Here is an 18,256-nt window from a genome sequence, read left to right as displayed (position 1 = left end):
TATAGTTTAATTCTATTTACTTCTGTTGCCCAAAATGTAACTTACCTATTTATCTATCCTCTATGTTACGTTTAGGTTATATTGACATAGTCTGTCTTATCAAATCAAATGTATTTATATAGCCCTTCGTACATCAGCTGATATCTCAAAGTGCTGTACAGAAACCCAGCCTAAAACCCCAAACAGCAAGCAATGCAGGTGTAGAAGCACGGTGGCGAGGAAAAACCCCCTAGAAAGGCCAAAACCTAGGAAGAAACCTAGAGAGGAACCAGGCTATGTGGGGTGGCCAGTCCTCTTCTGGCTGTGCCGGGTGGAGATTATAACAGAACATGGCCAAGATGTTCAAATGTTCATAAATGACCAGCATGGTCCAATAATAATAAGGCAGAACAGTTGAAATTGAAGCAGCAGCACGGCCAGGTGGAACTGGGGACAGCAAGGAGTCATCATGTCAGGTAGTCCTGAGGCATGGTCCTAGGTCCTCCGTGAGAGAGAAAGAAAGAGAGAAAGAGAGAATTAGAGAGAGCACACATAAATTCACACAGGATACCGAATAGGACAGGAGAAGTACTCCAGATATAACAAACTGACCCTAGCCCCCCGACACATAAACTACTGCAGCATAAATACTGGAGGCTGAAATTATCAATTTATTTCTCATTAGCTGAAGGAGATGATTCTTTATTTGATTGTATATTATGTGTATTATGGCACATGTAAATACAATTTATTTAGCTCTTATGCGAAAAAAAATGGCACTTATGAATTGAAAAAGGACATTGCTCATGACCAATATGTTGACAGAGACAGATAGACACAAAATGAAGGTGCCTCGTTGAATAAAACATGAGGGGGTGGTATACACTCAGTGGCCAGTTTATTTGGTTTGCCGTTCACGAAAATGGTTCACTCCTACAGACATTGAGTCACGTGGTCGTGGATTGCTATATAAAGCAGGCAGACGGGCATTGAAGCATTCAGTTACTGTTTGATTGAACAAAAATAGTGACCTAAGCAACTTTGAGCATGATTTGATCGTCGTTTCAGTATCTCAGAAATGGGCTTTTCACGCACAACAGTGTCTAGGGTTTACCGAGAATGTTGCGACAAACAACAAATATCCAGTCAGCAACAGTCCTGTCGGCAAAAACAGCTTTATGATGAGAGAGGTCAAAGGAAAATGAAAAGAATCTTGCAAGCTAACAGGCGGGGCATAAACAGGCAAATAATGGCACAGTATAACAGTGGTGTGTGTTCAATCTAATACTTACAACTCGTATTAAGTTAAGATATTATACTGAATGAAATTAACCAGACTCAGAGGTAAACTTCATGTCTTTACTCCATCACTATCTGTGTAATCCCCACATTACTTTACTGATGTGGTGACGTCCTATCTCAGTATGTCATGTCAATACACAACAACCCTCCTTTACATGGATATGAACGTCAATGTCACCCTGACATACACAACAGCACTTATTCTTTACCTGTATAGCAACCTTTATCTTATCAATAAACAACTGAAATCTGTTCAATGTCTTATTTCTGTTCTCCTAATAGACTTCCCTTTCTTTTGTGAAAAAACATTTTTCACGTTTTCTTTTTCACAAAATAACTCAAATATTCAGAGTCTTGGCAATCAGGATAATTATTTAATGACAAAGTCTGTTAACTTCTGTGGCAGTTGAATTTGCCTGTGAGGCCTGACTGGCATGGGTGTCTGGTCTTTGTAGTGATCCCTCACAGATGGTCTCTGGTTTGGATTCTATGTACTGTCTCAGATTATTTGTCCTTAGATTGTGGATCCGGCTCCTCAATTATATACCTCTTCACGAATGTTGTATTCCTTAAATACCTGGTTCCAGTTTGAGATTGAACAACCACATTGTTTCCCTCTTTATTGATCACCATGTGTGGTATCTTGTTGAAAGTTGTTGTGAACTTGTCTGTTTTGTCCTGTTGTAGGAGAACCTGATCTCTGATGTCCACATCAGATTGTTTGGCTCTGCGACGGTTGTCTGCATAGATTTAGGATTTTCCTTTCTGCTCGGCATCATAGTCCCGTGTCTCCAGGTAACTCCGTGGTGTAGCTATATCTGGGAGCTTTCCCCTCATTTTCCTTTTGATAGAGGAAAATATAGTTTAGATGATCAATTATGTATACTTTAATGATTAGAACCATTCATGCTAATACTATTATGTTATGATTTGAAAAGTATGGGTTCTTAATTGTACTGTTACTGAAAATGTAAGCAGAAATTAATTGTGTCTGTGTCTCCTGGGAAAGTTTTAAAGCAGAGATAAGATAAGAATGTTTTGGTTGGATTCCATTAGCAGAGAGAAGTATATCCTTTAGGCAGGTTGGAATGTAGTTTATGAGGGGAGTGAAACTATCTCCAGGACCGAATACTACGCCATTGTAAGACTGGGAGAGGGGGTGTAACTGATGACGTCATTTTATGTCTTCTTCAGATTTAAAATGTAATGTTCTTTGTATTTTGGGTCAGTACTCATCAAGAATAAATGCTGAACTTGTTTTTTAAGACTGGTCTCTTTCTAATTCATGCAAATGATAAACTTACAACTTATCATGAATTAGAAATGAGTGCGAATTTAATTGGTTTTGGCAATAAAACATAAGGGAATTTAAAATTCCTCTATCAATTTGGTCCTTCGAAGCCGGATCTAAATATCTTTATCTGTTATCTGAAGGTAATACGCTGAAAATCGTGCACGGACGAGTTTGACTCGTTTTACTAAAGACCTGACCTCTGAATTGAGGTTAACTTAAACAGGCCTGCGTATTATCACAGAGGACAGAGAGAGTGACTAGATACAACGAACATTGCTTTCCCAGTCGGCGATAAGGTCAGTATTTTTTATTCTCGATTCTGGGGGGATTTGAGCTCTTTAATTGATGTTCTGAAATTTTCAGAAATCATCAATAATGGGGGCCTTGCTATTCCCACAGGGTATGTATGACCTTCATACACTGGGTTTTGTATAACCGATATACACTGAAGCAGGTTCGAAAATAACCTGTGGTAATGTGCACTACTGTAAATAAACTAAACTTAATCATGAGAGGTAAAAACGCCCGAGATTAAGACGGGATATTAAAATAGGTACTGGGGGATAGGACGGTGAACTTGTACAAATACTGGGCGTAGAGAGACTGACTGCAAGCGCAAGATAACTGGATTGGTCATGTGAATAGTGGCAGTATTGATCACCGTCCCGATTCAACTAATACTACGGGAAATATCCAAATAAGGAGGAGAGGGAAACTTAAATCTAAAGAAATGAGATAAAAGCCATTCTTTAGACATGACAGTTCCAGGCGAGAGGGAAGTTTAACAAATAGTGGCGTGAGATAACGATTATTAGCGTTCTTTAAAAGCCCTCTGACACAACCGGAAAATACTAGGGCTTTACAAACCCTGGGTTTATGGTTGTAAGGTTAGACCTAATGTTTGTTTCAAAAGTCAAAGCTATTGGTAAGATTTCCATAAAAGAGCTAAACTTAATCATGAGAGATTACGACAAAAAAGAAAGGATTGTTTAGCCGAATACGGGGGAGAGGGTAACTTAAATCTAATGCGAGAGGGAAATATAACAATTAGCGGCGTGAGAACGATTATTAGCGTTCTTTAAAAGCCCTCTGACACAACCGGAAAATACTAGGGCTTTACAAACCCTGGGTTTATGGTTGTAAGGTTAGACCTAATGTTTGTTTCAAAAGTCAAAGCTATTGGTAAGATATCCATAAAAGAGCTAAACTTAAATCATGAGAAACGCACCCGACCGAGATGGAAAATACATACTGATTATTTTTAAAGGAACACACACATAGGCAGACAGGATAGTAACTAGAAGTAACTAAGTAACGGTAAATTACAAATTTATAGAACTGCACGCACATAGAAATTAAAATGATATAGAAAGGCATAGATAAGTGATTAGATACCATAGCTACAAAAGAACGGCAAGGATTTATAATGGGTAGTAACACTTCTAAACTGCTTTCTGCAAAGACGGAAGATTACCGTTATATGAAACAGAAAGATAGAAGGAATGTAGATTTCTGTCCTAAATGGGAAAAAGCTATGGTTTTGATGGACGCCTAGATGTCGAAAAGTTAGAACCCCTTCTAAAACAGATACAAAGGGAGCGAGATTAATGAGAATCCTAAACTGAGAGAAAACGTTGGCTGTTTAAATTTGGGCTATTTTCTGTTGTCTAGATGTCGGAGTAACAAATACAATTAACTGTGAAAATGGGTATATTTGCGGAGAGTCTCAGTCAAAATCCATTGTGCTGGTAGGGGAGTGGTGAGCGCGGCCGTCTCACCAACGGTAATCCACGGTTCGGTTCCCGTTTAACTAAAATTGATTTTAGATCGTAATTGACCTATTTGCATGTTTTGCCTGAAAAATACGGTCGCTAGTGTTTGCAAAAGATACAACTGAACAGATATTATGTGTTCTAGATAGAATTGATAAAAGAAGTCGTTAAAAAAAACGGCGAAACAATTTCGCTCATTTCGATGGGAGTCGTAATTAAATAGATGTATCATAGAAGAGAGAGAGTTACCTAAAGTTAAATGGAGGGGATAACGGAGAGAGACAATTCCAGCCTGCCTGGACGTTATGGCTATTTATGAATCAATTGACATGAGAAGTTTAACACAAAAACAGGGTACGTTAAATGTTAGGGTAAATTAAATTGAGAAGTTCGGTTGGGTTTACTCTGATTATAATTTAAAACTGAACTCAATCGGAATAGGGAATATATATTTTACAAAGGCGGGCAGATTTGTGTCTATAGCCAAGCAACGGAATTGCTAGACACTCAAATGGGGCTATATAGTGCAACGCTTTTGACTATAAATTAGGTAAGAATAGTTTAATCGTAAGAAGTTGTGATTGTTTTTCTGATTATTGATGTTTGGTTAAGGTAACGCCAGTGAATTTGAACAAAAAAGTAACGTATTCTAAAAACGATCTGGTTTCCGTTCTCATTGCGGGGAACAAATGAAAAGTCTTATCTTAAAGGGACAGTGCACGGTAATCACAGTGGTTTGAGTGTATGACAGTGGAAAAAAAAATATTGTAGGACGACAATTCGAAGAGAGAAAAATAAGTTACATGATACATCAAGAGATTTAAAACGAACGACGTGAAGGGATCATAAGAATTATTGGGTGTCGTTGTAGGAGTAAATGTTTGGGTTATGGGGACTTCCCTGTTCCCAGAGACAAGGCATTTTAAAGGCTTACACTCACTAATGCTGGTCTGAGTTGTAATTAGACAAGTGAATAACGTATTGGGAATAGAGTTGTAATTAAAATACTAAGTCAAAGACGAGACAGGTATTTAGAGCAAAATGGATTCTAAATGATAACAAAGAGACAATTATGATTTATGCCCATCAAAAATCTTTTATAAAATTGGCGAATTTGGAGATGATTGGTTGGGGTGGTAAATTATAATTCAGGATTTGAACAGATGTGAAAAATTAGGTTTGGTTACTCGAACAAGAATTATTTACAATTCATTTGAAGTCGCTACGAATTGGCAGATTGAGCGCTTGATGATGACATCACTAGCGCGACACTTTTGTCACCAGAAAACTGGCAATAACGGAGCAAACTGTATGGCTATTAGAGTGTGTTTCGAGGCTTCGAGTAAACCTTTCAGAAGTTGAGATAAAAGTTTTTGTTTATTTGTTTATTGGTTATAGTCAATTTTGGGGTTTGATTTAACTTAGTTGAACAGTGTTTTCTGGCGGGTTTAGGTAGAACTCTTTGTTCCGGAACGGATGAAAGTTACCCAAGATAAGTAAATTAAAGGAGCCATGAGAGAATGCGAATGCATATTTATTAAATATTGGGGATTAAATTACGAATTCCTTACACTGTGAAATGTATGACATTTGCGGCAGAGAGAAAAAGTAATTCATTGGATAATAATGTTATCGGGTTAATTGTATCTAAAGGTAGCATGGTCATTTAAGTAAACATATCAGTAGACGATGTTTAAAACTTATGATTAATGATTTGAGTCAAAGGGGAATTATCATTAGGTTTAGTTATAGTTCACCTATTGAGTTTCTGATTCGAAATAGCATTAGGGAATGATAGTTAGGGGTGAGGTGGCTCACTTTAGAGGCCTCCTGGGATTATAACTTTGGGGAGAGATAAGCTTTAAAAAGGTCTGCAAATTATACACATGGAACAACTGTTAGAACTGTTTGTTTAGTGCAAGGGTATTTTAGAGGCAGGCTCACATATGGAACCTTATGAGATGTTTTTTTATGGGTTTGAATTATACAGGTGACTATTTCTATTCAAAAGATAAAGGGTTCTTTATGCCTAATATGGTATGACCTTTTGACCTTATCATGACTGGCTCCCAAGGTCTGATCAGCCTCGGGGAGAGTCATTTGTATAATGAATGAGTTACTAGTATTAAGGTAAATTCATTAGAAATGAAGCAGTTTTGGTTGAGGGTTAGAATTACTGTTTGAACCGCAAATGAGAAAGTGGTTCAGGATTCTGTCTTATAACATTAGCTGTGAAGTTTTTTGAATGGGCTATTAGGGATTTGGTATTGTAACAGAGAGAAAGTCATATTTATCATTGAGAATAAATAGTGGAAGATAACATATTTAGAGCCAACAGGGCAGGGAAGAAATTGAGATATTTTTGTTTGGTTTTAACACTCGGTTACAGGAGTGTCAAAAGACGGGAGACATTACCTGTGTAATAGGGGAGGGTGTCCGTATGATAACCAACTTGGGACAGTTTTGGGACTGGGGAAAGGGGATCCCACAAAGGTGGATAGGCTTTCCATGATATGGGGGAAACCTGGGAGCACTGTTGAACTTTGTAAAGGTGATGAAATCCTACTAACCATCAAAACTATTAAGCTCTCTGATGCAGGCACTTGCACCCCCGGACTACAAAGGACCGGGACAGACACGGTGGGTGTGTTTTCTATTAAGGTACTGCCAAAACCGGAGGTCTTAGACGGACCGGGGCCAGACACACTCCTCTATCACCCCTGGACCGAACCTGTCACCACTATGCTAAAAATCCCATTCAGGTAATTAATGTTAGACTATTCAGCTATTGATCAATGAGGCACGGAGACTGGTTTTGATGGTAGGGACAATTTGTGGCTGTCTTATACAGAATGGACTTGCTTAGAATATGCTTCTTGCTAGTCAGGGGGGAGTCTACAAAATGTTCAGTGAACAATGTTGTACGTATATCCCTAATAACACCAGTCCAGATGGTAGTATATCTAAGGGCCTTAAATGGGCTTGATGCACTATCTGCTGAGATGAGGACCATGGCGGGGTAGAGGAGTCTGACTGTCCACCCTGGTTGGGAGACTGGTTTGGTAAGTATACCGGTATGGTGGTTACTGGATTTCTGACCCTAATTCCTGTATTATTTACTGACTGAGGATGACCCATGTATGTTTGTTCTCCCTGTCGTGAAGGGTGGCATGGTGCCCACCTGATGCTGGATAAGAATAGCTGAGAGGACCAGATGGGTTATAAGAATGCTTTGTTCTGCTTTACTCTGTTTTCCAGGACCAAAGTTTTATTCCACACTTTGCAACACATATTAAACCCATGTTATTGTCAGATAGAATACTGAGGGTCCCCAAGGAGAGGGCTTGTTAGTGTAGGAAGGATTTTTAATATGGTTAGCATCTATTAGATTATACGTTTTTAAATAGTATTATATTTAACAGGAATATAGGACATCTATGAGGAGTTAGGATTATTGTTAGGATTAAGATAGATTGATTAAGGAATTTGGAGAAAAGCCGCTCATAGACATTTTTTTCTAAAAGAGGGTCCATGGGTTTGTAGTTCCCATGTAGTTCAAATTTGGAAAACATGAGAAACATACAGAGGACCCCTCCCCCGCACCGCAGAGACCTTGAAGGTGGGAGAGCAGAGAAGTTAGAGGGGGGGCCAGGAAGAGCAAAGATAACATAGCGGGTAAATAAGTTACTAAATGGGTCAGAATGGGAGCTGTAGATAGAGGAGGTATTTGGCATAAAGGGAATCTACCTGTTTTACCTAAGTCACTGTTTAAATATGCTGCTGTATTGATACATGGGCAAAGCCATGTATCAACAGGGGGGATGGTAGGAATGGTTAAACAGCACTTTGTAGCATATGGAATAACTAACTATTTTTAAAACTTTTGCTCACGGTGTACTATATTGAATTAACTAAGAGTGAAAACAAGAAGTGGTGTTTAACAATAATTGATAAATATACCAAATATGAAGAAATGTTTCCTACATCCTCAGCAGATGCAGAAACAGTGGCTAGAGCTTTATGTCAGGAGATAATTCCGCAATTTGGATTACCAGAAGTAATTGAGCATATAGGTCAGAAATTGGATATAAATATGAAGAAACATAGTTCTTATCACCCCCAAAGCGCTGGCCTTATCGAGAACATGAATCGATCGGTAAAAGGTTGATTAAGGAAAACACACCTAAGTACTGGAATGAACTGGATAAAATGCCTGCCCATAGTGTTAATGACTATTAGAATAACCCCTGATAGGGAGGGGCTATCTCCATTTGAGAAGGTTTTTGGTAGACCCTATAGAATGCCCCAATTAGGGTGATTGGAGGAAGCAAATGTAGAAATAGAAAGCAGTATGGTGGAACACATGAGGAGGTTGTTCATTAATCAAACACGTATGTCAAAAGTTTTATGCCCAGCAGGAGAACTACAGAGGGAGGTGGCACACGAGATTCAACCAGGAGACTGGATCTGGATCCAATCATTGAAGAAGAAAAAACTGGAAGCAGCCTCGGTGGGAGGGACCATTCCAAGTACTACTGGTGACTGCCTTCGCGGTGAGAATAGCCGAAAGAGCTACCTGGGTACATGTCACACATTGTAAGAGGGCGGGTCATACTGGCACTGTCGAGCGGTCGCAGGAGTAGGAGAGGAACCGTGACCCATATGGAACGGGGTCAAACTCCTTCTGAAGATTCCCTATACCTGACCTTTCCCCAGCTGTGAGCATTCATAGAAGTGAAGTGATGGCTTGGCCTCTTGCTGTTGATATGTTCTCGGGGAGAGGGTGGGGCTTCACGTGTGCACTGACCGTCCTGAGCTGTTTTATTGTGGGGGCCATATTCCTGATTCACCATGATCCCCCGGAAAGTGCCAAAGAGGATAATTTGACTCATGTGCTAGATGAGGGAAATGGGATGTTACCTAATATTCTCTGAAGGTCACTGAAACAAAATAGTAAGGAAGTGAGGGTGGAATTGGGCAAGGATCTCTCAGTAGAATTTTGTGTAGATCAATTGGGGTCATTCACCCCTTGGCAGTCTAGAACCATGGGACTCTATGGGAAGTATTTGTGTAAATCACCGTGTAAGTCGTGGAGCCAGGTCATAGCTCACACTGAAAGGGATGGCTATGTAAACCCATACACTCAATTTGGGACCAGGTAAAGTATAGTAAGGGAATGGCATGTATGGTAAAGCTGTTCATGAAAGCAGGAATGCCAAGTAATGATAGCTGTATTGATTTACACTATTTATATCCCCAGGTTCCATTTAAATCAAGACTTCCTCCCTTTACCGTGACGAGAGGAGAATATTACTGTTTGGCCAGATACAGTACACACGGGAAATACGTGGGGGAAGTTGGTACCTGCAATAAGACAGAGAGAATGACCACTGACGAGACCATGTCTAAATTGACAGGCTGGTTGAACTCTGGGGATTTCAATTAAATAAAATGGGCCAGTGTCGCCATCTGGTGGTTGTGCGGGGGAATGAGTTTGACTGATTGGACGGGTTAGGAATGCCTTTTACACTCATACAACACCAAGACGTGAAGTTAGCCAAAACGAGAGAGATGCTCCATCTGGGTCTTTTGACGACAGAGTATATATTGATAACATTGGGGTTCCACGAGGTGTGTATTTATAGTTATGGTAATCAACAGCGCTTTAGCAGGAATACCAAAGGTGTTGTTAAAGGTTTTGTAGAACAGACTGAAGCAACCAGCTGGAAGACCTGACAGAATAGAATTGCATTAGATAAAAGGAGGAAGTGGGCGTGATAATCAGGACCATGTCTTACATCCCAGGTAGCACGGCTCCGGACGAATCAGTGCCCGAAGCCTCAGCTGGTTTGACCACCCTGGCTCACGGGTTGGCAGAAACTCTGGGGTGGATACTTATCTGAACTAAATTGGTTTGACAGTATTTATGGAAAAATGTGGTGTTTTGGGCTGTATCAACCTGTATGACTGTTTTAATTTTATGCGGCTGTTGTCTAATTCCCTGTGTGCGAGGCCTTGTTTCCAGGACTCTGGAAAGATCAATGACCCAACGGATGGTGCGTTATGGGCCGATTCCAGATTCTGACCTGTGGAGGACTGAAGGCATGTCTACAGAGGAAGTGGACGAATCCGGATCTGTCATTTGTGGGGAATTTATGTTTGATGAGAATAGTGTTGAGATGAAGGGGAATTAGATTGTAATTTGTTTCAATGATTAAACTGTTTTTTGATAAAGATTGTAAAAAGAAAAACAAAAAATAATCCTGGAAGGAAGAGTTATGATTCTGATGTAGATTTAAAAACAGTTAGAGTTAAGGTTAGAATTGATTAATGAAATGTGGAGAGTTGGATAAACATAATTGATTTGTTGATTATTTGTCTATTCATATGATAATCTGATAAACCTCTATAAAAAGGTTAGTTAAGTTCGTTTATACTTTCATTTTTTTATGATTAAATAAAACTAGATGTAGAATTGAATGTATAATATTTGATCAAAGGGAGGATTGATAGAGGAAAATATAGTTTAGATGATCAATTATGTATACTTTAATGATTAGAACCATTCATGCTAATACTATTATGTTATGATTTGAAAAGTATGGGTTCTTAATTGTACTGTTACTGAAAATGTAAGCAGAAATTAATTGTCTGTGTCTCCTGGGAAAGTTTTAAAGCAGAGATAAGATAGTAGTTCAAACAGATAAGAATGTTTTGGTTGGATTCCATTAGCAGAGAGAAGTATATCCTTTAGGCAGGTTGTAATGTAGTTTATGAGGGGAGTGAAACTATCTCCAGGACCGAATACTACGCCATTGTAAGACTGGGAGAGGGGGTGTAACTGATGACATCATTTTATGTCTTCTTCAGATTTAAAATGTAATGTTCTTTGTATTTTGGGTCAGTACTCATCAAGAATAAATGCTGAACTTGTTTTTTAAGACTGGTCTCTTTCTAATTCATGCAAATGATAAACTTACAACTTATCATGAATTAGAAATGAGTGCGAATTTAATTGGTTTTGGCAATAAAACATAAGGGAATTTAAAATTCCTCTATCACCTTTTGAAAAGGAGCTCAGCTGGGCTCCTGCCCGTGGTAGAGTGATCAATGGATCTATATACTGTCACATACTTGCGTAGCTCCCGCTTTCAGTCCAGCACCTCAGCTTGTGCAATGCGAATCCATTTCATGAGGGAAGCATTTGCCACTCCACTTCACCATTGCCTGTGCCCATTTTTGCATTGTTTTTACCTGCTGTATCCCATTTTCCTGGCAGAAGTTCTGGAACTGCGATTATATGTACTGTGGGCCACAATCAGACCGGATTGTTAGTGGTAGACCATGACGACTGAAAATAGTCTCCAATCACCTTGTCTGTTGTAGTTGCATGATATCATATTCATAATATCTGCTGTAGTAGTCTACAACTACTAGTATTGAGTGTACTGTTGGTAGTGGACCCAATAGGTCAGTGGCAACGTCCTGCCACGGCCCATCAGGTAGCGCTGTGGGTCTCAGCAGTTTTGGCACATCTGGTCGTGGTACAATCTGACAACCATGGCATGACTTGAAGTGTCTCTTTGCAGCCTTGTCCATGCATGGCCACCATACCTTACTCCTGAGGTTCAATGCTCACTGATTTTGCTTTCCGATGCACAACAGAGCAATACAATTCCACCTCTGGTCATTCTCACAGACTCCACAGCACACAATGCATTCTTCTGCATTTTGTAAACAGAACGGATTCCCAACGTACATCTCCTTATCCCTAAACCCTACTCCCACTACAAACTGAGAAGTTGGAGTGCGAGCCTTCTGCTTACTAAACTGCATTTCAACTGACACTTTGGCTATCTTACTCCGACGTTTAGCGACAGTCATCCATCCAGAATTCTCATTCTCACTCCTCTCACTGGTAGATGCATCAGACTCAATCTTGACATCTGCCATTTCCCATGCATTCCTACAACCAACAATAGTCTGGTTAGTGCTGATCACCCAATCCCATAGGCCCAACATGTCATCTTCCTATCATACATTTTGTGTGGGAAATGGCAGTAGTACCGCTAAAGTGAATTTTCTGCATTCATCCCAATACGATGTTCTTTCCCCATTCATTTTCCCTATAGGAACGGCTGAATGAACCTGAGGTAACTCATTTTTGGATGTTAGAAAAGTTTCAAATACCTTGCAATTGCGGCACCCGGACCATTTCCGAGGCGGACTGTTTCCGGACGAGAGGTATTAGCTTCCGCTCATGAGGCGAAATGCTACAATTGTGGTGGCGAGCAAGCGCCAGAATTCATGAAGTGCTCTGTTAGGGTGATGGAGACCGAGGTGGCAAGAATATGGGCATGTCGCCTATCTGGAGGTGGTGAGAAGAGTGGAAGAAGGGAGTAACATTGAAGAAACCATGTTAGTTGGATTAGAGACATCACTAAATATTACTCGCCAACAGGATCCTGACATAAAAGGGTGGACTTTGTATTATTTATTGCATTGGTTATAAAGTGCACAGCGCAAACAACGATGAAATCGGAGAAAATAGGCATTGTTGTGAGTGCAGCTGAAGGTTTTTGGGACTCAGGGATTTTACAGCAGAGGTATTACAAGGAATCCCGTCGATGAATGTTGTGTCCATACAGGCACCTGGGCCTGTGTAGGGATGTGATTTGGATTATCACTGAAGGAGTGGGGTGGGGATGTTTTGGATTTATTTGATTTTTGTATTGTTTAAGATGTTTATTTTTATATTTCGTTCACTACCCATAGAGTAGGTGGTAGCAGTACACCAATAGGTGTAGACTGCCATGAAACCTTAAAGAAGAATAAAAAGCTAAAGAATGGGAAATGTAGCTGTTCAATGTAAAGGAAGGAAAATATGTGCCAAGTGTTGGAGGCGAACATGATTACGGTGAATGTGGGAGCAATGTGAAGGTTACGTGTTGTAAATGTGGGGGACATATGGTGTGGTAGAAGTTAGTAGGGATTTTTTTTAAACACATTTTTTTCATGGTAGTACAGAATTGGACAGATCCTGAGTGATCGTACAGATCATGAGTGATCGTAGGTGGCGGCATGCAGTTAAACGATTGTTTGCGGACCGCCAAGCTATTACAGAAGTAGAATCTGCTGCTGCTGCTGCTGCTTCTGCTCATTATTTTGTAGGGAGGTAAAGAAGCACATCAAGACGAAGCTGTGGGATGCACTGTTGAGCGCCACATCCCAAGGGGCTTGTGCTGATTGTATGGAGATTGTGACAGCCTGTTAAATGGCGTACCTTGAGAAGGCAAGAACAAGATGTATGTCAGGAGAAGTGCCGTATTATCATGTATGAGCTTTTGTACCAAATACATTACGTTGTTACAGGTGTCAAGCTTATAGGGATGTGGCAGCAGTGTGTAGGAGGGACGTTCCTAGATGTGAGAAGTGTGCAGAAGGGCATGAGACAAAGGAATGTGTAGCATTGGGGAAAGTAGTGGAATGTGTTAATTGTAGGGGTGCCCATGGGGCTGGGGTTCAGAAATATCCCGTGCGAGAGAGACAGGTTGAGGTTTTCAGGGTCAGAGTAGAGCAGAAGTTGTCATATGCTGAGGCAGTGAAGACAGCAGAGGAAGATGGGTCAAGGGGGAGGGATCCTGAGAGGAGTGGTGTGAGTAGTAGATCTGTACCAGTGCAGAGGGATAGTCCATCAAGTGAATGTGTTTCAGTAAGATTGGATTTTTAGCATTTATAGTTATGGTTATCAATTGTACTGCAGTGATGGAATGTAAGTCACAGAACATTTAAGTTGTGGTGGTAGTTGCAGAGAGGTATTTGGGTGTACGAGATTTGACATCAAGAGTTACAGGGTGTGTGTTAAGTGGTGATGTCCCATCCTTTCCTTGGGGCTGCAGGTGGGCTAGTGGTTAGAGTGTTGGGCCAACACACTTTTCATGGCATGGAAAAGTTGCTTGATCAAATCCCTGAGCTGACAAGGTAAAAATATGTTGTTCTACACCTGAACAAGGCAGTTAACCCACTGTTCCTAGGCTGTAATTGTAAAAAATAATTTATTCCTAACCGACTTGCCTGGTTAAATTGAAAACAAATAACATTTAAATTAAGGATGATGAGGTAGGAATACATGCATTTAATTAGTGCAGTAGGGTGGTGTAAATTGTATTTGATATAATTTTTTTAATTTGTGAGCGTAGTGTTAGAGGGTATGGTATTTATTTGTTACATTTGATCTATCAAGCGAAGTGTAAATTAGGGAGTTGTACTCCAGTCTGGTAGGTGGCGGTAATGCCACAAATTGGATGCCTCATAGAAACCTCATAGAAGAAGAAGAACGTAATTTTGTAACACAGGTTCGGGATTCAACACCAAGGTACGAAGACCATTTTTGCAACAAAAACATTGGTGATTTTGTTATTTTCATAGCTACATTAATATATCATGCAAAACGTAACAAAAATAATACGATTATTATGACACTTGGAGCAGTTTTATGCATCAGAAGTCGATTGTCGTAGCCTGTTTAGCATGCTAGCTAGCTACTGTAACGTTAGCTATCACAAAGTGGAGGTCATTGTGGGACGTTTGCAGGTCCTGGTAGTGCTGTGCCAGGGGAAATGTGTTTGGCTTTTAGCTAGATATTTGACGATGTCTCCTTACACACCTTTGAACATTTGGCCTGTGAAAGGTTACAATTTCAGTGCTATGCATCCTTATCTAGCTAACACCTTATACACCTTTGAACATTAGGCCCGTGAAATGTTACAATTTCAGTGCTATGCATCCTTATCTAGCTAACACCTTATACACCTTTGAACATTAGGCCCGTGAAATGTTACAATTTCAGTGCTATGCATCCTTATCTAACTAACACATCTGATTAGCTAGCTAAGTTAATGTATTGAGTTGACAATGACAACAGTATTCTTTGTTCAGTGGCGACAAAAAGAGTTGCCTGACATAAGCAATCGGTATGCTTCCTTGGCATGGATTTTAGGATGGACATTGATGCTATTCATGTAACGGCGCCTAATGTTTTTGTGTTGTATTTGGGTCGTGTCACATTGCCATTGAGTTTTGTAATGTTGTTGCTTGAGCTTTTGTAATGGGGATGGAACTGAAGCCTGCCCTGGATGTTGACCAATGAATATAATTGTATTGTGGCTACATTTGAAATGATTTATTATTATTATTATTATTTGAACTATCGACTTGACTGCTTCCTGTCCTGCAACCAGGTATCAGGATGCTGTCCCTGTCCCGGTTGGCTTTGGTCTGTGCTGCGGCTCGGGGCCCAGTTGCTGTCTGTCAAGGCAGAGTGACGTCCATCACACGATTTAACAGCACAACTGTTGAGGTATCCTTCCACAAGCTGTGTGAAGTGCAAACTTGACAGTTCCAGACTATTGGTAGCAAATATTCTATATTGTATTTAGACGTTTAGGCCTAATGTTTTGCAATCTCTTTAGGCACCACCAAAAAAGACAACATTTGGACCCCTGGCTGACCAGGATAGAATTTTCACCAACCTGTATGGCCGACATGACTGGAGGTACCATTACAAACTGTTCTCTATACACAATAACACTCTACACAATGTCAGAAATGCTGGCCTTTGGGGTATGAGAGCTTGGACCATCATTTTTCATCTGTACAATTATATAACATTCCATGCATATTACTTAATCAATCAGTCGTATAGTATTCTTAGGAATTAGGTGTCATATTATTTCTCTCTCCCTATGTCGCTCCAGGCTAAAGGGAGCTCAAAGTCGTGGTGACTGGTACAAGACCAAGGAGATCCTGCTGAAGGGAGTGGACTGGATCCTCAATGAGATCAAAGTTTCAGGGCTGCGGGGGAGAGGTGGAGCAGGGTTCCCCACCGGCATGAAGTGGGGCTTCATGAACAAGCCCAGTGATGGCAGGTCAGTGGTACTGCCTATGTTGCTCATGTGATGCTCCGTTGTGACGTTTCCCCTAGGTACTGATCTAGGATCAGCTTTCCCTCCCCCAATACTAATCTTAACCATTAGTGGGGAGAATGCTAAGCTTACCCAAAATCAGAATCCAGGTGCAACTTTACCCTACACCCCCATTTGACACTGCCAACTTTGACCTGAGAAAGGAATCTAAAACTCCTATCCCCCTTCATCTGATCCTTAGACCAAAGTACCTGGTGGTGAATGCTGATGAAGGAGAGCCTGGCACCTGTAAGGATAGGGAGATCATGCGTAACGACCCCCACAAGCTGGTGGAGGGCTGCCTGGTGGCCGGGAGGGCCATGGGAGCCCGCGCTGCCTACATTTACATCAGGGGAGAGTTCTACAATGAGTCCTCCAACCTGCAGGTGAGAGCGTGGACTGCATGAAAAGGGAAAACAAATTCATAACTACAATGGTTTAGAGGTTGATCTCTAAACAGTTATGCTTACTCTTCTTAGATGTGGCACACTTTTTCACCTTTTCCAATGTTCAACACATATATGGTTCCTTTTAAGGTAATTGATTTTGATTTTGAATGATGTTTTCTTTGATCTTGGCCATCTCCACCCGGCGCAGCCAGAAGAGGACTGGCCTCTCGGTTTCTTCCTAGGTTCTGGCCTTTCTAGGGAGTTTTTCCTAGCCACCATGTTTCTACACCTGCATTGCTTGCTGTTTGGGTTTTAGACTGGGTTTCTGTACAGCACTTTGAGATATCAGCTGATGTAAGAAGGGCTTTATAAATACATTTGATTTGATCCTGGTTTTGACCTCAGGTGGCCATCAACGAGGCCTATGCAGCTGGTCTGATTGGGAAGAACTCCTGCGGCTCTGGCTACGACTTTGACGTGTTTGTGATGCGTGGGGCTGGTGCCTACATCTGTGGAGAGGAGACTGCACTCATCGAGTCCCTTGAGGGCAAGCAGGGGAAGCCCCGCCTGAAGCCCCCATTCCCTGCTGACGTTGGTGAGTTTCTGAGGTGGAGAGGAAGATGGATGCCCCCATGATGTAGTAATACCAGAATATGGAACTAATCATGGCATGGCAATGATATCTTTTTGACGATAATAGGTCAATTTAGAAGTTCAACAGAACACCCTCTACATCAATAACATCCAAATATCCTTTAACTTTTCTTCCAAAAGTTTAGTTCTAAACTGGTTGACCATTTTGTTCCTCCAAGGTGTGTTTGGTTGCCCAACAACTGTCGCCAACGTTGAAACGGTAGCCGTGGCGCCCACTATTTGTCGCCGTGGTGGCACGTGGTTCCTCGGCTTTGGCAGAGAGAGGAATTCAGGCACAAAGCTCTTCAACATCTCAGGTCATGTCAACACCCCTGCACAGTGGAGGAGGAGATGTCTATTCCTCTCAAGGACCTCATCGAGAGACACGCAGGTACGTCCTTACCGTACACCACGTGAGCATTTAAAACTGAGCTGCACCTTTCTTCCCAATGTATAATAACCACCTCACCATTGTTGCTACAGTTAGCAAACATATCAGTTCAAAGAAATCCAATATATGTACTGTATGTTGTCTTAAATTAGTAATAAAGCAATCCAGAGGATTTTAACATTATCAGGTGGTTTTGTATCAAAGCCCTCAATCAGGTTTCCTAGTAAACGCTAATGCCACAACAGACCTTTCTCAGTATTAAGGTACAGTATATATATCGTACTTGCTCATTAACACACATGTGCAGCCTCAATTCAACTGACCAAAGTGAATGTCTCTCTCTCAGGTGGTGTGCGCGGTGGCTGGGGCAATCTGTGTGTGATCCCTGGAGGCTCTTCCACACCCCTCATCCCCGTTCAGTGTGTGACACCGTGCTGATGGACTTTGACGGCCTGGTCCAGGCTCAGACTGGCCTTGGCACTGGACAAATCTGTAAACTCTCATCCACACTGTATGGGCTGGTTTCCCAGACA

The 18,256-nt window shown here is 41.0% G+C and overlaps 1 pseudogene; it reads left to right on the top strand.

Moving 5' to 3' along the window:
* The first annotated feature begins 14,608 nt into the window (after nt 1–14,608).
* The window catches only part of LOC124012182, an 87,518-nt pseudogene continuing 83,870 nt past the window's right edge, over nt 14,609–18,256 (top strand).

This window comes from Oncorhynchus gorbuscha, linkage group LG24, assembly GCF_021184085.1.
Source record: "Oncorhynchus gorbuscha isolate QuinsamMale2020 ecotype Even-year linkage group LG24, OgorEven_v1.0, whole genome shotgun sequence".
Taxonomy (NCBI): Eukaryota; Metazoa; Chordata; class Actinopteri; order Salmoniformes; family Salmonidae; genus Oncorhynchus; species Oncorhynchus gorbuscha.
The sequence above is the reverse complement of the archived record's forward strand: the minus strand, read 5'-3'. Positions and strand labels throughout refer to the sequence as shown.